The sequence below is a fragment of the Protopterus annectens genome, chromosome 3.part1 (genome assembly GCF_019279795.1).
Source record: "Protopterus annectens isolate FY-2018-M chromosome 3.part1, PAN1.0, whole genome shotgun sequence".
Lineage (NCBI taxonomy): Eukaryota > Metazoa > Chordata > Ceratodontiformes > Protopteridae > Protopterus > Protopterus annectens.
In genome coordinates, this window is record NC_056732.1 from 588,491,826 (window position 1) to 588,516,667 (window position 24,842).

Here is a 24,842-nt window from a genome sequence, read left to right on the forward strand (position 1 = left end):
CACTCGTGCATGAATCGTGCCATCCCAAATAGAACCAAGATGCTCTTCTCCAAAAAAAGGAAGCCAATTTGGTGGTCCTCTGCTATAAACAAACTACACAACAGAAGGAAGAAACTGCTGCAAAAAAGAGGAAAATCCCAGGATGCAAAAAACTCCCCCACCAGCCTTAGTAACAAGCTGAAATCCATCATAAAATCCTCAAAAGCTAGTTATGAAAATAAAATTGCCAAAGATTCCAAAGATAACCACAACGCATTCTATAGTTATGTCAAGAATCTAAATGGCAATGCTCAGATCTGCTCTGAGTTACAACAGAATGGCATTAAATATACTGATCCCAAGGATATTGCCAATATCCTGGCAGATCAATTTAGTGCCAACTTCACCCCCCTCTCACCCCCTAAATGGCCCATCTCAATACCAAAAGATTGCCAAATTCCAATAATCACGGCCACACAGGTAGAAACCACACTCTCCAAAGCTAAGAATACAGCATCCATGGGACCAGATGACATCCCAGGCTGTGTACTACATGAACTACAAAATGAACTGTCACCTCACCTAAGTGTCATGTTTAATCATAGCCTCATCTCAGGCTTTGTGCCCACTGAATGGTGCACAGCTACAGTTATCCCACTCCACAAGGGGGAATCCAACTTGGATCCCTGTAACTACAGCCCCATCAGTCTGATGAGCCTGATCTGCAAGGCCATGGAACGTATTATCATGGAACTTATAAACTAAGACATTGGTAAGCTTCAAACACTGGACCCCATGCAGTTTGGGTTCGTGAAGGGCCGATCTTGTCTCCTGAACCTGATTGACTTCTTTGAATCAGTCTCCAGAGCTGTGGACAAGGGTAAGGTGATCCACACAGCCTATCAAGACCTCAACAAGGCCTCTGACACCATCTCCAACTCTGGAATCATAGATAGACTTACTAAGCTGGGCATTAATCCCTATGTCACTCGATGGGTTGCCAACTGGCTTACTGACAGAACCCACACTGTAAAAGTAGCCGACTCCAAATCCAGCTCCAGACAAGTGACAAGTGGAGTACCTCAGGGTTCAGTCCTAGGACCACTCTTGTTTGGCATCTACTTCTCTGAAGTACAGGCCAACACTAAGGGACTCTGGCTAACAAAGTTTGCAGATGACTCCAAACTGGGAGCCATTATTGAATCCCCAAATGATGTGGATATTCTACAAAAGGGCCTTACAGAAACAGATGCCTGGTGCCAGAGCCATGGGCTCAAGCTTAATGCCAAGAAATGTATAGTTATCCCCTTTGGAAAAAAACATGTACCCATGAATTACCACATAGGTGGCAGGACACTAAATATCGAAAGTGTGATGAGAGACTTAGGGACACAGGTGGACAGTGGTCTCACTTTCGATAACCACATTGCCACAACAGTCAGGAAATCCTTCTATGTGGCACACCTCATCACTAAGGGCTTTTCATCCAGGAAAAAGGAGGTCATTGTCCCACTGTACTTATCCCTCATTAGACCCATTATAGAGTATAATGCCCCATTTGGTATGTACCTCACAAGACATCTGCAACAGCTGGAAAGGCCACAGAAATACCTCACTAAAAGAATCACAGGCCTAAAGCAGATGCCATATACTGACCATCTAAAAAAACTCCAGCTATACTCTGTGGCATATCGTCTACTCAGAGTCGATCTCTGCTTAACATACAAGGCCATGTCAAACCCTGAACTGTTGAACATGCTCCACTTAAAGAAATCCCAATCCCTCAGAGCCACACGCTTCAGGGATCTAAACCTTGTCATCACAATGAACAAAACATGCTGGAGCAATAGGTTCCTGACCCAGAGACTCCCCATACTCTGGAATAGACTGCCCATACATATCAGGCAGAGTGCCTCATTGGCCCTCTTCAAAAGGAACCTTGATGATTGGATGGGAGATAGGAAATTCACCCCGGGGAATCATATCAGTCGCCCTGCTAGACAAGGGCCCGGAGAAGTAAATATTGTGGGAAAAAATATCCAGGGAATTGTTATGGCTAGGCTTGCATAGGCCCTAGGGCCGATAGCCTAGTACCAACCTATGAACCTATGAACCTATGAAATTTGATCAAAACAGGGATGCCCATAAAAGGTATTTAAATAAAAACAGAGATGCCCCTAAAAATAGTGACAGTAGAGATGTATGCATGAAACTTTAAGTATTTGTTTTTTTTTTTGGTTAGGGATCCATGAACCCAGGGGAAATAATCTGCTGACAAATGAAAGCAGCAGTCAGCCTGTGTGAACAAAGCCCACCCTCATTCCTGGCTACCACTCCCAGCTCTCTTGCAGTAGTGGGTCCACAGAACATTGGTGGCCGAAATATTACCATTTGGAAATGTTAAGCATGTTTTCCCACCTTTGCCTGCTCTTTTTTTTTATTAATAAAAGCCAATACATAGTGACAACAGAGCAGTAAACAAACAGTCAGATAAGCGGGTGTTAGAGAAGTAACCACAATGATACCCCATGACCGAAACCAACCACAGAGCATGTAAGGAAGATCTACTGATCCAGACATGGAGGCCAAACATATCCACTCCACAAAGCTTTGCTCCAAATAAGTCGAATAAGTAAAAGCAGCCCCCCTCTGTCTCCCCCCCCAGGTCCCCAGTAAGACTTTCCACTGGCACAGCTACAGAGGTGAGTCCTAGCCGAGTCTCCAGCCAATTCCTCCAGCACCCTCTCTGTGAAACCAGTGCTTTGTGTCCCTGCTCCAAATAGCTGACACACACACACACACACACACACACACACACACACACACACACACACACACACACACACACACGCACACACACACACACAGATGTATATAAAATAAAAAATAGTAACAGGGTGGAAAACACTCTACTTCAACACAACCCCTTCCCCCACCTTTAAAAAAAGGCAAAGTGGCAAAAGCAATAGCAAGCTTTTTTATTATTGTTAACAAATAATTTGAAATTTAATGACAATGACACTTACCTTGACAGGTTGCAGGGCATATACAGTGCAGCAAGGGAGAAAGAAGCCACTGCTCTGCCAAAGTGCAATTGCCAAGAATTGAAGGGTTATATAAATCCCTCTCAAAGCCACACCACCCTTGGATGTCTTTAAATAAATAAGTGCATTTGGTAAGTGAAATATAAAACCCAGTAGTGAAATACTAGGAATTCTCAGACAAAAATAGAGCTCCAATGCTCCTTCACAGCTGAATTACTTAAAAGCTATTATAGAATGCCATGTAACAGACATTTATTGGTCCAATCCAATCAAAACAAATCTGAGAGAAAAGCAAAAAAATTGTTTGCTGTGGGTATTTAATCCCACCACCACAACATCTCCAAAGGAAGGAAAGACTTTCTGTCTCTCAAATTAATTTTCTTGATATGGATCGCCACATATCAGGGGAATGAGAAATCTTTCTGATGGATTGAATTTACTCTCTGCCTGCCAGGCAGTCCAATCAGCCTTAACTTAAATGACTCTACTGCATTCTGTTAAAAATAATCAATTTCTTATATTTTTATGTACAATACTCTTTGTCATGTTTCCTGACAAATCTACACTGTGTAAACTTAGTGTAGCTTTTCTGAGTGAATAGACAGCACAAGCAATGTGATAGGGATGTTCTTGAGTACAGAAAGTGTTCACGTGGTGCTAAATTTTATGAATCCCAGGGTATGTTTGTTTTTCTTGCTGTTAGGCTGTCAACCATTAGATTTCTTCAGTCACTTGCTACAGACCAAGGAAGCTTGCACATTTACACTTTGGTTGTCTAACTGTAAATAACTAGTGGAGAAAAAAAATGTTACTGACTGTTTTCAGGGTTTATTTTGGAAGCAAAGAATGTAAGAAAGTGAAAAAGTCACATCTGCCCACAGCCCTTTACGTACAAGGATAAGATAGCGTGTCTGTACTGAAAAGAATCTGTATGTGATTTTTGTGACACATCCTTTTTGCACGTTTGCTGTCGGAAAAATACAAGTGTCAGCAGTACAATATTAATAGCAAAAAGCATATCCTTTTAAAGCTTTTAAACAAGTGAACCGTCTTGCATTATGTTAAGTATTTTTTTTAAATCATAGTTTGAATTATTACCAGCTGCAAATACTGACAAGTATCTCTGATGCACAATTTTGTGTGGCACAGCCTTTGTGTCTTCCCAAATCTTTTCTAGAGAATTTTAACTAAGTAATGCTGAGAGATTCTAACATTCACTCGGCTGTCTAATATTGGACATTCTTACTTAGTGTGTCTAAAACATGTGGGTCCCGCTATTTTTCTTATGTGTCTGAGGCATCACTAAACACATAATCAAGAAAAGGAATCTTTTTTTCTAGCCAGTCTAGACTGTAAAACCACCTTCAGTTCCCCGGAGCAGTAAATACCACAAGGAAACAAACAGAGCAGTGATTTGGAATGTCTAGAAACTGGTCTAAAACTAAAGTAGAAATGAGTAATGCAACTATAAATATGTAAAAAAAATGCATAGTAAAACATTGCAGCCAAACGAAGACAAAAAGAAAATAAAAAGTTATTAAGCTCTAAATGGTTTTCTGGAACTGATAAGACCTTATAAACTTAATAAGTTATACAAGTGCAAAACGAAAGACGGTTAGTAATAAGAACACTAATATAAAAATGTTGAAAGTTTCAGCATAATAGTAGTATGTAGCATGCTTTCTCGTGTTAAAAAGCTAGGCTTGATTATATGAACACAACTACAGTAGAGCAAACTATTTGGGGGAAAGACTGATTCCTGCATTGATAGCAGTCCTAACAGTAAACCTCTCGTGTCATTCAGAATGCCTTCAACATTTCATACCTTCCTCAGTCACAAGGCACAAACCCCTGAACCATTCTCAACATGCCATTGTTCAGAGGTTGCTAAATGCACTGTCATTCTTTTCATTAGAATAAACATAACTGTAAATTTACTTTCAGTTATCACTGAAGAACATCACTATATAATAAACATTTTCATGAGAATCGTATCTGATTCATATTAAAATACTAAAAATGGATGACATTACACCTTAACCCGTGTGCCTAAGAAATTCATCTGAAATACCAGATCACAAACTTTAATTTCCCAAAGGAATAAGCTATCATAAAAGCATACTGTTACAGTGTCTCAAAATAGTGTCAAAGGGAATCTATATGATTGCATTATACTAGTACCAGTGTGGCCATTTATTCATTTACCTATTGTTTATTATTCATTTACCTATTGTTTATTATATAATATTTATAACAACAATTATTGTATTAAATTAACTACTGAGCATGAATGCTCAGTGGGAAGATTTGTGCGTCACAGCTTCAGGGTTTATAAGTCATCTATAATCTCTGGTCACTATCTATGTTGAGTTTTGCTTGTTGACCCTGTATCTACATTTTTTTTTCTCCAGGTGCTCTAGTTTTCTCTCATCTCTGAAAAGCAAGGTGGATAATTGGCTGCAATAAATTTTGCATAATATATGTTGTATCTATCCCTGTCCACTAGGATGCACTGTGGCTTAAATGAGGAGCAGTGTACATAGACAGCTAATAAAAAAATAAATAAATAACAATAAAAAGAAGTATCAGCTTTGCTTCTTTCATAATTGCATAGAACTTAAGTCTTTCCTACCATCAGGGTTACTTTCTTGAAAAGCTCCATGAGTGCCTTGTCTGATACGCAGCTGCCTTTTTCCATACCAGTAGAGATGCATGCTTTCCACTCTTCTAAAACTGAAGGACTTTAATGTAAGTAACCAAACATATGAAAAGCAGAATCTTCTTCTTTTATTTGTAATGATGTAACAGTGACAGAAACCTGGTTCAAGGCTCCAGAGAGCACCCCAGCACTACCAGGTTATACCTCATATCATGCTTTTCGGCCCCAAAACCCGGACTGAACCACAAAAGGAGGGGGAGTTTCCATATTTATCAAGGATATCCACACCTCCAGGTTAGTGGCATTGCATGAAGTATCGGAGACCATCCATGTGCAACTGACAGTGGGCAAGACTGCTTTTCAGCTTATAGCATCCTACAGACCACCCTCTCAAAGTCAGGAATCCCACTCGGCTTTCCTGAAAACATTGGAGAACATGAAGATCTTTCTGAACACCATTATATTGGGTGACTTCAACTACCCAAACATAGACTGGGAGCATTACTCAAGCCCCAGCACCTTAGCCCAAAGGTTCCTGGAATTTATAAACTCAAATGCTATGGAACAACTAGTCACCACTCCCACAAGAGGGGAAAACATACTAGACCTGATCATTACCAGCATGGGGACTCTATGCTCCATACCAGAAGTATATCCCTCATTGATAAGATCAGACCATAAATTAATTTCACTGGATATCCACATCCCAGCCCCACCCCCAGCCCAGAAAACCACAGTGAAAAACTTCTCAAAAGTGAACTTCACACTTCTCAAAACCGAAGTGGAATCCTTCAAGGCCCCAGGGCCAGTGGAAACTACGGCCCAAACTGGAGAATCCTATATAAACGCATTCTACGGACATCTCCAGGAATGCATGGATCATGCTATCCCAAACAAAATCAAGACCCAATCATCCAAAGGCAGGCGTCTAGTCTGGTGGACCCCAGCCATAAATAAACTGTACAACAGAAGGAGGAAGCTACTATATGATAGAGCAAAATCCCTAAAAGGGAAGGCATCTCTGATCAGTACTAGCAAAAAATTACAATCCCTCATAAAATCCTCCAAGGCCAGCTTCGAGAGAAAAATTGCACAGGACACTAAAGACAATCATAAGGCTTTTTTCAGTTATGTTAGGAACCGGGGATGCAACTCCCAGACTTGTTCTGAGTTGATTCTAAACGACAAAAAATACACTGAACCCACAGACATCGCCAATATCCTGGCAGACAGGTTCAGTGCAAACTTCTCCCCCCCAAAAGAGCAAGTATCTATCCCGGCAGAGTGTAGCCTCCCAAACATCTCTGATGCTCAGGTGAAGGCAGCCCTCTCCAAAGCAAAAAACACTGCTTCCATGGGACCAGATGGCATCCCGGGTTGCGTCCTACATGAACTCCATGAAGAACTAATCCCTCAAGTAAAACTGCTGTACAGTCTCAGCCTCACTACAGGATATGTGCCCAAAGAATGGCGTACAGCAACAATGGTCCCACTCCATAAAGGTGGCGCCTCTACGGACCCTGGAAACTATTGCCTCATAAGCCTGACTAGCCTAGTCTGCAAGGCTATGGAGAGGATCATCATGGAATTCATAAACAAAGACATTGGGGACCTACAGACACTAGATCCTACCCAGTTTGGCTTCATCAAGGGCAGATCCTGCCTTTTGAACCTGGTCGACTTCTTCAAAACAGTCACCAAGGCCATAGATGAAGGGAAGGTAGTCCATGTAGCCTATCTGGACCTTGCAAAGGCATTTGACACAATACCCCACTCAGGCATCATAGATAAGCTATCCAGCCTAAATATAAACCCCATGTCACAAGATGGGTCGCAAACTGGCTCAAAGACAGAACACACAGAATCAGAGTTGCTGGAGCCATGTCAGACTCGAAACCGGTCACAAGTGGCATCCCACAAGATTCTGTCCTGGGACCTCTCTTGTTCGGTATTTACTTTTCTGAGGTACAGGCCAACGTGGGAGGACTATGGCTCACCAAGTTCGCAGATGACTGCAAACTGGGCGCCATAATTGACTCTCCAGCTGACACAAACATCCTTCAAAAAGGTCTCGCAGAGATGGATAACTGGTGCCAGAGCCATGGTCTAAAGCTAAATGCCAAAAGTGTATAGTCATACCCTTTGGCAAAAACAATGTGCCCACAAATTACCACATAGGTGGTAACCCATTAAGTACAGAGAAAGTAATTAGGGATCTGGGGACCCAAGTTGATAGCAATCTCTCCTTTGACAACCACATTGCCAAAGTGGTTAGAAAGACCTTCTACATAGCCCACCTCATCATGAAAGGATTCACATCTAGATCAAGAGAGGTAATCGTGCCCCTTTATTCATCCCTCATCAGGCCCATCATAGAATACAATGCCCCCTTTGGGATGTACCTTACCCGACACCTGCAGCAATTAGAAAGACCCGAAAAGTACCTCACCAGGAGGATCAAGGGACTCAAACAGATGCCATATGCTGCTCGGTTAAAAAAACTCCAGCTCTACTCAGTTGCATACCACCTACTTCGAGGCGATCTATGCCTGACATATAAAGCTATGTCCAACCCAGAATTAATGGACATGCTCCACCTCAGTAAATTTAAATCCCTTAGAGCCACGCGCTCGAGGGACTTGAACCTCAGCACAGAAATAAATAGAACATGCTGGAGGGACAGATTCATAACCCAGAGGCTCCCTTCGCTCTGGAATAGAATTCCAATTCATGTTAGGCAGAGCACCTCACTGACTCTATTCAAGAAGAATCTTGATGAGTGGATGGGGGATCGTAGGTTTGTCCCGGGGATTACTTCCGTGTCACTATTAGACAGAGGCACAGTAAACTAAACTTTAAAAAGGGCACAGTATACTCAAATCAAGGGGTGGCGTAAGCCAAACACAATTGGACTAGGCTTATAAATGCCCCAGGACAGATAGCCTAGTATGAACCTATGAACCTATGAATGTATGAACTACAGCGGACCCATAATCATAATTTTTCTGGGTTTGTTTTGTCTTCTCATTGAACATCAGCCCATCTTCCAAAATAGCATTTTTTTACCTGCTTATTGAATAAATGGAATTGCACATCATCATTGCTTTTGCTGTGCTGATGTCTGTTGCAGACATGGCTAGAAAAATAAATAATTAGAAGAAAAAACGACTATTATTGCAGAAGGGCCTCTCACTGCCCTCACACAGCCTGTCATCTTTTGCATTGCTATCCTGATCTGGTGTAGTGCTTAATGTCTCATACATATCCTATGGTTATGTTTCTCCTTTTTACATCCTTGCCACCCTTAATGTCATCCTGACAGATATAGTTTTGTTACAAAATATTCTTTAGGTGGTCTGGTCTCCATCTTATGCCACTTCTTACCTGCTGTTCATCTGATATGTATTTTTTTATATGTCTGTGCCTGTGCTGTTGCTTCCTCTTTCTGTCTTAACCGAGCATTATACCATTACCCCAACACTGTAACCAAGGACACCATCACCCCAACACTGTAACCAAGGTCACCATTACCCCAACACTGTAACCGGGGACACTATTAACCCAACACTGTAACCAAGGACACCATTACCCCAACACTGTAACCAAGGACACCATTACCTCAAAACTGTAACCAAGGGCACCATTACCCCAACACTGTAACCATGGACACCATTACCCCAACACTGTAACCAAGGACACCATTACCCCAACACTGTAACCAAGAAACCATTACCCCAACACTATAACCAAGGCGACTATTACCACAACACTGTAACCAAGGGCAGGACATTTCCATTGCTCAGTGGTAAACACACAAGATGCTTTTCCTAACAAATTACCAGACATTTTAGATAAAAATAATAATAACAGAATTTAACACATGGATTATATGTTATTCTAACAGATATACATGTCATATATGTAAACAAAACACTTATTTATTTCAATTATCATACATGAACTGGATTATGTCATTGGTTTTATATAACATGTCAGACAAATTTGTTTACTTATTTACATGTTCATTTATTTCTGTTTGTTTACCAGGAAGGTCCTACTGGACCTACATCGTACTCATTTTCAGTAAAAGCTGGTCGAGAAAAGCTCCAGGTCACATCAAAAAACAGTCTACAGATATTACACATTACAAAATTATTGCAAAAGGCATTTTACATTGCAGACTCATACAGATATACTACATTAAATGCAATATAGTTATAACACATTTTTGTTTATAAAATTTCTTCAGCAGCAAACACATTTTCTATATGAATAGTTAGCCTGAAATAAAGGAAATGGATAGATGTTAAGAAGGATGTCTGTCTGTCCATACATAAAAACTTAAGTAGAGTAAAAGTCAATGTTAGAAAGGTGGTAAATCTTCAGAGGTAGTAATATACAGATATAGGAAAGATCAGAAAGTAGTTCAGCTTAGATAAGGGTTAGATTATGTGGCAAATTAGTTGTTATAAGAAAGTCGGACAACAATAACATATTAGAGATGGAGAGGAGAAGGGGTATGTGTTGCATGGAAAGGGGAATTTTACAGTAGGAAGAGTTCAGCCTGCTTGGGAGTTTAGGTTTATGTGCTATTAATTGAAACTGCATTACTAGCTGGTCATTGTAAAGTAGGCAGATTGTTACTGCTACCAGTTGGAAATTATGCACACGTTATGCATAGGCTTTAAAAGTCTCTAGTTTCTTATTACTGAGGTTATCTATTTGTTATATTTGTTTCATGTTTTCCACTGTTCATATGATATAGGCTATAAAAGTCTGCATGTATCTGATATGGAAGTTGTATCTTGGTGTTGCCTTCTGTTAAGATCATACTACTTGATTGATAGAACATTCAAACTTTACATTTATGTATTCACTACCGCACCTATTTGAACACCTCCTAATCACACCCACCAATGACCTCTTACCACCACCTCTACTTAACCTTCCATCACACTTATCTCTGAAATATTAAGGACATACATGTTTCCCTTCATTAAACCAAAATACCTAGCATGCCACTCCAGAAATGGCAGCGATTCTCTGTTTACAAGCATTGCCAAACTATATATTACTATCCAACAATAGATAAGCTCCACATGTCACTTCACTGTCAAGGAGATATAAGCCCACATCCTGGACCAACAGCTACAACTGCTGATCTATACCACAAAACCCCAATCACAACCAAATCTAATTCTTCCAGACTCAAGTTAATCAACCTAAACATCAAAGCCTTTTGTAACAAGAATACTGAGCTCCACTCTTGGATTGCTCTCCATACCCCTGACACCTCAGTGAGACCTTGCTAAATGTGACAAGAAAGATGGAGAAATCCTTCCACAGGGCTATAGCATACTTCAAGCTGACTGAAAAAATGCATCACCTCATTCAGTAATGCAGAAATTATAATCAGTCTACTGCAAATAAACTGATCCAGGTTCATATGCATCAAAACCCTATATATATATATATATATATATATATATATATATATATATATATATATATATATATATATATATATATTCCCTAACAATTACTTCACCTCACTTGAAGATATCTTACCTCGTGTCTTAAAGCAATATTGATCAAAAAACATTGGTACTTTCTGACATTAATGCAAAGTTTTGTAGCTTTACATCAATAATCACTAACCCTACCAGATATAATAAAATCAATAATATAAAACTTCCATCTTGGACTGGAATCATGTCTCCAATCCAGAAATAATTCAGTGGGTGGGTACAAACCCCAACTGCCTAAGTGACCATAACCCGATGTAGTGCCCCCCCCGCCATAATCTAATCATAGGCCTAACTAAATTTAGTGCTGATACGCCCATAGCCACCCTAGAACAATATAATTGACAAATATTTAAAATATCCTTCCTTGCTTGTTCTTCTGTGAAATTTTTCTGTCACAGTTATATGCAGTGTCCAGTAAAATAAAGGAAGCTAACTATTAGTATTAGTTTTTGAAAGGAGAATTGGTATTACCAATACTAAAAACAGTAAAAACATGAACATTGTACTTTAAATGTTACTCAAAGCAATGTATAAAACCTCATGAAGCAGTTAGTGAAAGGTCATTGATTAGTTAAATTAATTACAGGCTGAGACAACTGATCTGAAAGCTCTCAGCTTTATGGCAGCCCAAATCTGCTGATCCACTGGTAAGAGTATTACACCAACGATATATGTCCAGTACGGGGTGTAGAATATAAAAAAGCAGAATACAACAGAAAAAGGCACAAAAAATATTAAAACATTAAACATAAAGGAGTGGTGTGCTAAGGGCAATGTTGTTGTTATAATCCAAAAAATGTTGCAAAGGCACGGCTTCAGGTTGTAGCATTCAGTTATTATAACAGTCCAAGACAAATTCTAAAAAATAGTTATAAATCCAAAGAGGCAAAAGTAGATTCAGAAGGCCAACTTTAATAAACACAAGCGCTTTCACATTTAGCTTCTTCAGGTGTATAAATAAACTCAAAAAAACGCACCTTATATCCACTCATAAAATCACATGACATCAATTATTTATTTATTTTATTTATTTTATTTTACATTTGTTGACCGGGCTAGTCTAGCTGGAGACATGTCCATTTTCAGTAGAGGCCCGGGGAGAAAAGCTCCAAGAATAATACAGATTTTCTTTACAAAGTTAAAAACAGTGGTTATACAGATAATAGAGATAGCAATATTACAAAAAAGGTTTTTTTTTTTTTTTTATTCAGTAGTACAGATTGGTGTTACCATGCATTAATTATAGGCTGAGACAACTGATCTGAAAGCTCTCAGCTTTATGGCAGCCCAAATCTGTTGATCCACTGGTGAGAGTATTACACCAACGACATATGTCCAGTAGGGGGTGTAGAATATAAAAAAGCAGAATAATTTAAATGTATTAATTAAATACATCAAACAATCAATTAATTAAAATTTATTTTTAAATGATAATTTAAATTATCATTTAAAAATACGTACTCAAAAATATCAAACACTAAAAAATTTTTATTATAAAAACAACTTATCTTAAAATGTTCATGTCTATGAAATAAAACATTATACTGAAACTTCTATCTATGTAAAGGTCTTTTAGGTAGTAATGGTTTTAAGGCCATGACCATAGTTTGCTCTAAATCTTGCTATCCACTGTGCCTCCAACTCCTCAGTTTTAGATCTAATATTTCCTCTTCTAATATTTAAAAAAGTCTTACCTATCACTAAAAATTTAAAGTTATGCTGCTCATCAGTACTTGCAACATGCTTTGCAAGCGCATTGGTACCACTATTTTTTCCTATATGATACAAATGTTCCCTTATTCTTTCTTTCAAGGTACGATCAGTTTTACCTATATAGAATTTACTACAGATGATGCAGCTAGTTAAATATACCACATGTGAAGTCTCACATGTAGCATCCACTTAAATATCAAAAACTTCACCTGTATCTGGATGTTTAAATATTTTTTCAGATGATATATAACCACAAAATCTACACTTTCCACATGGCTTAGCTCCTACTGCTGCTGCAATATATGTGTGTTCCCTGTTAAAACATAACCTTTGTTTCAAAGACTTTCTATTCCTAAATGAAAATTGGGGCCTTGCACCTACTATTTCTTTAATACGATCATCAGTCATTAAGATGTTCCAATGATCATTAATAACTCTAGTATACATACTGACATCTCTGGTGTAACTAAAAGACATTCTAAGTCGTTTGTCTTGCACATGGTTATTTCTAGGTGCTCTATCTGAGAAATAAGGTTTAGCAGTAGTATCTCTTAATTTACTTACTGCTACTGAATTATTCTGAATTAAATTAGGTTCATAACCTCTGTCTAATAATTCACTCTCAGTTATTCTCATCTGTTGTTGATAATCACTCTCTCTCGCATTTAACCTGGAAGCTCTAAAAAATTGATTTCTTGCTACATTCCTAAAAGTATAACTAGGATGCATGCTATGTCTAAACAATAACTGATTAGCATGACATTCCTTCCTGTACAATCTAGTATTAATTTTACATAACTCATCCTTTTCAATATATAAATCCAAAAAATTAATACCCACATCAGAAAAATTCACTGTAAATTTTAAAAAATCTGAGGAGTTATTAATATATATCAGGAACTCTTGTAATTGTGTCACTGTTCCTTTCCATAAAACAAAAAGGTCGTCTACAAATCTCCTATAAAACATTATAAATTCCTTGTAGGCACATTCTAAAATAAATTCTGATTCCCATACTGACATTACTAAATTGGCAAAGCTGTTAGAACAAGAACTCCCTATTGCAACTCCATGTTTCTCTCTAAATATTTTGTCGTTGAAAGTGAAAATATTGTTTTCAACTACTAAACCAAGCAATGTCTGTATTACATTAATATCCAGTTCAGTAAAGTCAACACTGTTTTGTAACAGCTTAACAACGTAATGAACTCCTACTTGATTAGGAATTACTGTAAATAAAGAAACCACATCTAAAGTAACAAAAATAAAATGATCCTGATTATGATATCTATGCATAAATTGAAACAAATCATGCAAAAAATGTTCCGTGTCTTTTAAGATAATATCTGACTTACCAAGATGTTTCTCTAAAAATATTGACAATGGTTCAGTACACCAGTTATTACCTGCAACTATAGGTCTTCAAGGAGGCTTAGTTAAATGTTTATGAACCTTCGGTAAGCCTGAAATAATAGGTATAGTTGGACTTGGTGTATAAAAGTATCTGGCTAAATCACCATCTATAAAGGAACATGCTTCTAAATTTTTGATGCTACTTGAAACATGTGCTATCTTTTTGTCTACTTGAATAGGTATAAGTTCCTCATAAAAAACATTATTAGCTAGCATTTCATGCATTGCTTCATAATAATCACTTCTATTCATCACCACTATTTGCCCACCCTTGTCCGCTGGTCTAAACACAAGGTTATCATTATTTCCAATTCACATAGAGCAGTGTACTCCTTTTTACTCAAATTATGCCACTTATTTGACAATCTAGTTTTTTTCTCATTATATACTTTATATATGTCGGAAATACAGATTTGTTCAAAAGCATTTAGTAGCACATTCTGTTTAGGAATAAACAGACTTGGTCTCTTAAACCAAGATATTTCTCCCTCAGATGTATCAGTAAATAACATTTTTAAAGTTAAATTTCGTACAAACATTTTGACATCAAAAATTGCATCAGTTATTAACATATCAGTTGTGGGTATGAATGTAAGTCCTTTCTCTAACACACTACATTGAGCACTGGACAAAACATAATTGGATAAGTTATAAATTATTGTCTTACTTGTTAGAAGGCTTTTTTGATGGTATATGGACTCACAGCGCCTTCGTTCAATTTGCGTTTGTATCTTGTTGAGCTCCCGCCCCATTGTTGTTTGTTTTGTTGACCCCCCTCCCTCTCCTGTTGCTTACTGATCTCTCTCTGGTTGGTAAAGGAAAATGTAAGCCCAGGTTGGTCAGATCTTTTAAAAAAGGTGATATGGCAATGGCAGAATTATCGTCATCTTGCCCCTCATATATCTCACTCTCAGGTGCCCTATGAACTTGCGCTGTAGTGAGAAAAGTTTTCTTCCTTGTGCTTACTTCATTCGTAACAGAACTATTTGCATCTTGATTTGTTGTTTGTAAATTAAAAGAAGACGACAAATTCTTTGTTGCATTACCACCCTCCGCTGAAATAGTTGTAGTTAAAGTTGTCTCCTTATTACTAATGTTCTCACTCATTCGAGCCGTACGCTCAGCTGGAACTGAGCACATAGTCTGTTCTGCTTCTCGTGGCCAAACAAAGATGTTCCCTATGGAAAAATACATTCAATCCCTCTGAAGTTTCTTGATTTTTGTTTGCAGTAGCTTTCTCGCATATACATTAACATGTTGTTGTTTGTCTTTTGGGTTTTCCCGGTTAGGGGTCGCCACAGCGGAACTCCGATCCGCTAATGATTGGCAGTAGATTCTCATGAATGTCGAGGTGCCAGCTTGATGTCCAACCTTCAATGAAGGCACACCCATATGTACTAAAAATACAAATTGATTTGCCCAGCTTATGACATAGAAAAGATAGTCAGTGTAGACAAGTTAACATACCTTTTCTTTGGCTTCAAATTCTTTTCTCTTAGCCTCTGGTTTATATTTCTTTTTCTGCTTCTTTCCTTGCTTACTAAATATCCACAAGCAGCAAACTTCTATCAGAAGAAAGCTGGTAAAAAGCAATCTTATGCAAATGGCTCACAATAAAACTAATTATGAATTTATGAAATAAAGTTTGGAAAACCTTGCAGAAAACTGAAATTCTATCCAACTTTCAGAATTATACCTTAGTTTGCAAACAAGCAAAATCTCTTGTAAATAAATTTAAGAAAAGCTACTGCATCTGCCTATGGCACAACCACACATCCAAGCCCTTGAAGACCATTAGCAGTGTACTAAAACCTGGCAAAACATGCCAGTGTAGCCCTATACCAAACCTTCCAGACATAAATACCCTCCTCCTTCAAGTCTCATTTCATTAATTCCAGAACATCCATCATCAAACTGAAACCCACCAATGTAACACTGCCCTAGCAACTCCCAAACTCCACTGCAACTTCTACCCTCACCTCATTCTTATTGAAACCAATATCAACAGCAACTATTAAAAAAAAAAAAAAAAAAAAAAAAAAAAAAACTCTTGCTCAGGGTACAAAAAATATGGATTTGCTCTTCATCAGAGTATACATTTTTTCAAACTAATAAGTTACTCTTAAATATACCTATATACTTGTAATTATGATGTAATATATGCAATTGCTTAGATTAGTGGAGGAATGATTGCCATCTTTCTAACGGTATCATTAAGCAGTGCTGTTTGCATTAGTATTATGTTAACATATGTATTATATGAGAAAATCTCTAGCCTGAACTAATGTACAGTATGGTATTACCTGAAATTCATTGCTTTATTTGGTAAACATTACTCAATTTATGGTCTAACAGAATTTGCATTTTACACTTTCTTTCTTGGCCACATTTAATATTTCAGCAATTCCGTTTTTTTCAATTTCTATAAAGGAGAGATTATATTGTTAACTTTAAATATATTTCATCCAGAGCCCTGCTTCTCTCATAGAACACAAAAAACACAACATAGACTTTGCAACCATTTTTATTAATAAAGGAATATTTTTTTCTCATGTGTAAATCATGTGTCAAAAAAAGTAAACTGCATAAATCTAAACTGTATAATAACTTAGATATTTAAAAGGCCCTGCTTACTGTCTGCTATGACAGATGGCCCTGCTGGTCTGGTCATTCCCTTCTAGGCAAGTGGCATACCCTTCATGCCACCTCAGCAACTGGCCACTGTACTGTACAGTGTTGCAAACCATTAACTCACACGTCCTGAATCTTCAAATGACCCAAGAAAGGAATGGGGGGATAAAAAGCAAGGAAGGGCATGCAGCAAACATTCACTGAATAAGGTGGGGTTGATGACCAACCAAATGAAGTAAGACCCCAACAATCAAGTCTTAATTATGACTGCTCTCAAGAAGAGAAGGCCCTCATGGAGCAGGACAAAACAATCTGCACCACAGAGTTAACTTATTCAGCTGCAATTATGACTCTAGACTTTCAAAAAAGTTAATCAAAGGTATGAAAAATATCTTTTTTTTATTTTAAAATATCACAACAGGCATTAAGAGTACTCCTAATAATAAAACATTTTTTTAGCATTACTTATGAAGTTCCTTACTACGGTGCATCACGTGGAGCAAGCTTTATTCAGCTTTAGAAATGCACTCTTCCAGATAAATAATATTTAAAAATAGTAATTTCTGGACATATGAATGCTACATATACATTCCCATAATGTGTCAGTTTAATGGTATTAATCTATGCAGCTACAGAATTTGCTAAGTTATTTTGGCAACACAGCAGTGGCCAACTGTATCACCTTATATGCGGGGATGTACCTTACTTCCTCTGTAACTTAATATACAAAGTTTAAGGACATACTACTTCGTACATAGATGAAATATATGATTTTTTAACAAAGCCAAGAATTCCATAACAGAAGAGTTAATATAAGTAGTTTAAAGTAATGTGGAGGTACTACCTCCAAATGGAGGATACAATTAATGTAGTCCCCCTGCAATAAATTCTGATTTTCTGTTTTTTTTTTTTGTTTGTTTGTTTTTTATTAGAGTAGTATGTGACTACTGTGGGCACTTCTCTGATGCAGATTCAGGTTCCTAGGTGGTGTGACACCCCCTTGTGAAACAGCTGGATGTGGACACATGTCAGGATGGCAGTTTAGCTGCAGAGACAAATGTCTGTGGACAATTCCCTGTGGGCATAGTAGATCCCTCTGCGCCATGTCCGTAGGTGGCAGATACAAACTTTTATAGTGTAATAAGCTGCATCCCCCAGAAGCTGACAGGTGTCAGTGTCTGCAGTACAAGTAGATGTAACTGGATGCCAGATGGGCATTAAAGGTGGTACTGTGAAATCTGTGTACTGTGAGCAAAGCCTTTATTAAGACAACATGTAAAGTGGTGTGTGTAGTGCTTGGTGTGTACTAGATGCAAATACAGTCAGAACTTGTGAAAATGTGCTACAGCACATAAAAAATCATGCACATTGCTGTAGTAACACTTATAATACAGGATGTGTTTTAGGCGATGCTCCCTTACAACAAAAGCCTTCCTAGGCAGTGTCGCTGGCATCCCCCTCAAAAGTGATTCCCTTCGATTATCTGTCAAGTTCTGTTCCTCTTGCAGAACTGACAGAAGGTCATGAAGCTGTACTGTAGGCTGTCCAAGTAACACCTTCAGTCGACGGTGCCATGCTTCCAGCTGGTTATTGGTCCATGGGAAATCCATGTCAGACACATCACGCACATTCCAGAATTTCAAAGGGTATGAGGATGGCAGTCCTTGTGGTGCTGAACAGTGGGATGCACATTTCCTTGGTCAGCCATGCACATAATGATGGTCCAGAAATGTTGCTATGATCTTAGCACATTCTGGTAGTGTAGTCACAATCACCAGATATGCGGGGACAACATCATCTACTGGTAGGAATGCCAGTGCAATCTGTTTGTGGATGGCTATTGAGAATGCAGTGTCCATACCATACAGGGCCACAAGGTGATGATGCTGAATTTGGTGCCAAATGATGTGGGCAAAATGGAATAGACAACGCTTCAGAATACTCTTGAGGAATGCTTTACAGCTGGCATGGATCACTGCCTTCTCAAAATCAGTCATGATGTAGTGTGGATGCAGGGTGCTTCCCTGATCTGCAGCCATACCCCAAAGCATATCCCACATATCGTTGTATGCGGACTCTGATTTCCATGTCATTAGGAAATACACCAGGGGGACAATCCTGGCTGTGGTGGGGGTGCCAATTGATCCATGTAACGTATGCTGGCTGACATAAATATTCGCTATGTTTGCTGGGGGGTATGGACATAGATGCCAGTGCCCTTTGCCATATTCTAGTAATGCTAAGACACAGGGTGGCATGGCAAAGCATCTCTTGTAGCACATTGTCATCCGCTGTGCCAAGGACACTCTTCATTACCAGACTAGGCAAATCATTGCTGTTTCCTGCCTTCTGTTGTAGTTCTGCACTCAGCACAGCCACTTGAGCACTGGTTGAATCTGGCCCATGCTGGTGTGGTAGGGATTTCTGCAGTTCTTCCCACTTATCCTGGTGAACAGTGATAGCATGGCCTCTTCAGGCCTTTATTCTCTGCTCGATATATGCCCAGTACCATTTGGATAGCACTTCACACTCTAAATGGTATAGGTATCCCTCCACTACCACCATTAGCTTGCCTTGTTGGCTAGGTGCTGTCCAATAACTGTTGCCAAGCTGACCTGGACTGTACTCATATATAGTACTGATCATATCAACACCATTTGTAGAGGGCCTATCAGCATCCATTGTATCCAGTGTAGCAGGGCACAGCACCTGAATGCCACTTAGGTATAAGCCACTATCTGACTGTCTGTACCTTGAAGTATGTCACCTTGTGGTGTAGAATTCCTGCCAAAGTGCTGTCTGCCACAATGGGCTCTTTGTAGCAGCATGCACTCCACCCTGTTGTTACACAATTCCCTTCTAGATATGCTGCACTTCCAATTCACAGAGCTCTGGGATAGACACCATTATGCAGTCCAGTAGGTGTCTAAAAAGATTTCTTACAACACTGACACTGCATTTACAGCACAGGGCTCCTTTAACTCCCTGCTGTCTGTCTTGACCAATCAGAGTATGGTGCCCAATCTCATTTTCAGATACAGGCATTACTTAGGGATGTTTCCCCGTATAGCACCCTTTTCCGCCTACATACATCTGCATTTCTGTGTACCATATCTGCAACAGCCAGAGGATGGATTTGGCAACCCTCACATTACACATATGCTGCTCCAGTACTCTACAGTCTGCTGTGGAAGGTGAGGTGGGTTTATGCTTCTATGTGTGCCATATGTACTCTGCATCCCCTATGTGTCAGGGTTATTTTCCACAGTGGTTGCTACTCTACTGTTAGGTAGTCTGTAATGGCCAGTGTTATATTTAGACCTGCCACACTTTGGCCATTGCTAGGATACCGGTGGATTTGGCTGTGTGCATGTCATGTATAAGGAGGAGTGAAGCAGTGATAGAACTATTTTATCGATGCACATGAGATTAAGGAAATAATTCTTAGTCAGGCATGACTGTTGTCATATGCATTCTGTTTATTGAAGAACAATATCGTGGTGTGCTGCTGACTTTCAGAAACATTTGAGATACGGATAGTTCCATTAACCAGTAGAATACATGCTATCACAAGTGAGGGTCCAAGAGAAAGCTTTCTGTACATTGCAAAGATGACTGTAAAATTCTATTTCATATTACAGCTCTCATGTGCTTCTGTATCTGCCAACTGCAGCTGTAGCTTCCCTGGAAGTAATTACTTAGAGATGGTGCTATTTTTGTTTTGTTGCTTAACACAGCAAGTCTTTACTGTGGAGTGTGTTTGGGGATTTGTCTGCTTGTGGGGTTTACATGGTATGCTAATTTTGTTTCTTAGTTATTTTGCTACTTTTTTGACGATCACTTTTCTACCGTGCCTGTTTCTACTGACAGGAAACAGCCTAATTACTTTTGTTTGGGATCATCTCTATGTGATGGTTTACTGTGCTGTGTTGATTCCCACAGCATACCTGTCTTTCGGCCACAATGCTCTACACTCTAGCAGTGCTGCGGCCTTCTGATTTTGTTGTTATAGCTCGGGATCAATTGTCTCAGGATCTAGATTTTATATATATATATATATATATATATATATATATATATATATATATATATATATATATATATATACATATATATATATATATACATATATATGTATATACTTTGTTCACTTTACACTTTGTGATATCATCTACTAAGTTTTACTTTCAGGCTAGAAATATACTGGTACAACCCTACTTTGTGAAAGTAAGGTTTCATAAAATGATATCTTTGTTTGTAACATACAGTGCGCTGTTTTCTTTGTCTTCTATAACTTCAGCTTTATGTAATACATTTAGTCACATATTTGGAGCTGTACAGCAATGTTTTGACTGTATAACTGTCATGTTTCCATCATATGTGTTATTTTTGTTAGGGACTTCATGCCTTTGAACTCTCTTTTCTTCGTTTTCTCCTTACTTTCTGGCACACAATGGACCCTAACATGCTTGCATTCCAAGGCTTCCTCACTTCATGCTCTTCTTACCCTTCTGCAGTCCCCCTCGTGGCTTTTTACTTTCTTTCTGATTCCTGGTGAGCAGTTGCATTTTTCTGATGAGTACATGCCAGTAGTCTTTGTGTCCTTTTCCTTCTTAACAGTAGCATGCACTGGCATCATTCTATATACACTTCTATATGTACCTACCAAATAAATCCTATACCTAGAAGCAGGTCATTAGAGTCACTCCAGTCTTCATCAGGATGTTCCTCTTATACTCAGTCCTTTCATCTCCCAGCGTTTGGAAAATAGCAATCCATAACCTTTCTTTGCTGGTCTCTGACTTCTCACATCCATTACTGAACTTGGATCATGTGTGTGTCCCTAGTTACATAGGTGGACACCTTTTCACTCACCCAGTAGGCCAACACACCTTCATTTATCTTAGGTATAATGTGTTGTTCTATTGTTTGTCTTTTACAGCTAATGCATATATACTACATTGCATTTCTGGAGTTTCATAGCAGAGTTTTGCATTATGCACATCACTGGACCATTGTAAACTAAATGCCTTATGTAGAACATGCCATGCCTTGATGTGTGATACTGAAAGTACCAAGGACCATCCCCAAATTCCAAAATATTTTTCTATGTCCTTGAACATCATTATTTGGCATGGATATCAATATACATGATGTCTTCTCAGTGTTCATCTTTAAGTTTAATTTATTACTCTCAACATACTTAAAAATAGCAGCTGAAGCCATCTCCTATCCAGTTTCCCTACAAAGTTAACTATTCCATATCCGAGCAATGCATTCCCACTCTCTGCAAAATTGCTCACATCATACCCTTACGCAAAGGAGGTCCCTCCACTGACTTCTCTAACTATCTGCCTATATCAATCCTATCCCCTCTATCAAAAGTCCTTGAAAGATGTGTTCACACCTGAATACTTAACCATCTCCTAGACAATAAATTACTTACAAATACTCAGCACACTTTCACCCCTACCACAGTACTACCACAGCCCTTATTAGCTTCACTAACACCATCAGTCAACTTAGAAATAAAGGTGAGCAAATATAAGCAATCTTTTTAGACTTATCAAAAGCCTTCAGTACAGTGTTTCATAACAAACAGCTGACTGCCTTATCCAAACTGAGCCTAAGCTACTCCACTCTAACCTGGTTTCAGAACTACCTTATAGATCGGCAACAAGCGGTACTGTGGAACAAAGCTCTTTCTCCCTTACTACCAGTGACTATGGGCATGCCTCAAGGGTCTATTCTCAGCCCCCTCCTTTTTAACCTGTTTACGAATAATCTCCATAATGCTACAACTCTAGCCACCCTTATACAGTATGCAGATGACTCCACTGTCATATGTTCTGCCCCAACTCTACCTGAACTACAGAACTTAGTCCAAACATCCTTCAGTGCTATTGAATCATGGTTGGCAGATGCCCAATTAATCTTGAACACAAATAAAACTAAACTCATGCTCTTCCACTCCACTAAATTCAAAACCCAATCCACTTACTTCAACATCACATCCAGTATTAAGACTTTGATTGAACCAGTACTATCCACCCAACTTCTCGGTGTTGTTATCGATCAAAATCTGAAGTTCGACTTACACATTGCCCAGACTGTAAAAAAAGTACACAAGAAAATAGGTACATTATACAGATGCAAAAACTACCTAACCACAAACTCCAGAATAATCACAGCCAGAACTCATCTTCTGTCAACTTTACTATACACCTCACCCATCCTTACCAACCTCTCCAAATCAGACCTAACCAAGCTAGATGCCTACTATAATAAGATGGCTAAATTTGCCAGTAGCTGTCCTCCTAGAACCCATCATTGTAAGGCCATAAGACAACTATCCTGGTTAGGATTACCACACCAACTCATTCTCACGCAACTCTCTACCGCCCACCAAATGTACTATAAACCCGATAAAACACCGGCTCTACAAGGCCTCCTCAATCCCCATATAAATACTGAAAGATCCACTAATAAAGCTTTAATTGAAGTAACCAGGAGTAAAAATAGCTCAGGTGACTCTCTATACTCCTACTACATTGCTAAACTGTGGAAAGCGTTACCACTTGAAATTAGAACTATAACTAGCTTAAAAAACTTCAAGTATCACATTAAAGCCCGCCTCACCAACTCCTGGAATTGTACATGTACTAGGCATGGGTAGCTCAAACCATGGAACTAGCTGATTTTAAAATTATAATTGCATATGTAATGAGCATTGAATTTAAGCCATATGACTACCTTATGTTGTTTTTTTTCTTTCTCACTGTTAATATCTATCAGATTTTAAGTCTTCAGTTTGCTATGCCACCTATATATAAGACTAAGTATTGTAATTGCACTCTTATTGTATGCAATGTCACTACCTGCTACTACTGTAAGAACTGTCTTCCAGAAGCATTGTTATATAAGATTATTGGTCTCATCTCCCACTTGACCAGTTTATTCTGTCCTAGTCTTTTTACCATTATGAATGTCTGTTACTATTTTTTTCTTTATTGTATTATACAATTCTCTTTCTACTAACAAATCACTTTACTAAAAATGGAGCTTTTCTCCCCGAGCCTCTGCTGTAAAAGGGTTTTATGTCCAGTCGGACTCTCCCTGGTAAACAAATGTAAAATAAAAATAAAAATAAATATTATCTGTTTAATTTTTGTAACTTCTATTGTAATTATTCACGTTTGACCTTTTGTCTTTGTAAAATAGATACCTTTTTTACTGAAGTATTATTTCTGTTAAATGTTAATATATATTCTCCAAGGTTACTAGTGTGAGGGGAACTATTATTTTCAACTTCCTATTAAAGGATAGTGGCATGATTCTCTCACTTTTTTGTGACTGTAGATTTTTATTTGCATGGTTTGTTTTTGGATATGTGTTTATAATTAAAAATGAAATAAATTTGACTTTATAGGAAAAAGTGTATAAATCATGCTGTATGATGGGAAGGTCAAAGTAGATGTAGACTTGTTTGAAAGAGTTTGCTATGTTCGCTGGAAATCTGCAGCTGGTCCTTTGACATAATATGTACTCTATATTACATAATATACTAAATATATAATATATTTATCCACAAAGTGGATAATTGTTTGAATTTTATTATAAGCAATCAAGGAGCAGCTCAGGCATTTTATTCAAAACTGAAACTAAAATGAATATGAACTGATTTATTTCCTACCAATCTCAAAGTAAAAACAGATTAAAAATTATAAAACTGCAGGATTAAATTAAAAGTTAAAATAATATTGAATGGTAAGCAATTCATTAATTGTATCAAAGTACTGCAGATAATATATAAGATTAAAACATAACACCTACTATTACACTAATAGTAGGTGTTATGATTTGATATTACATAAG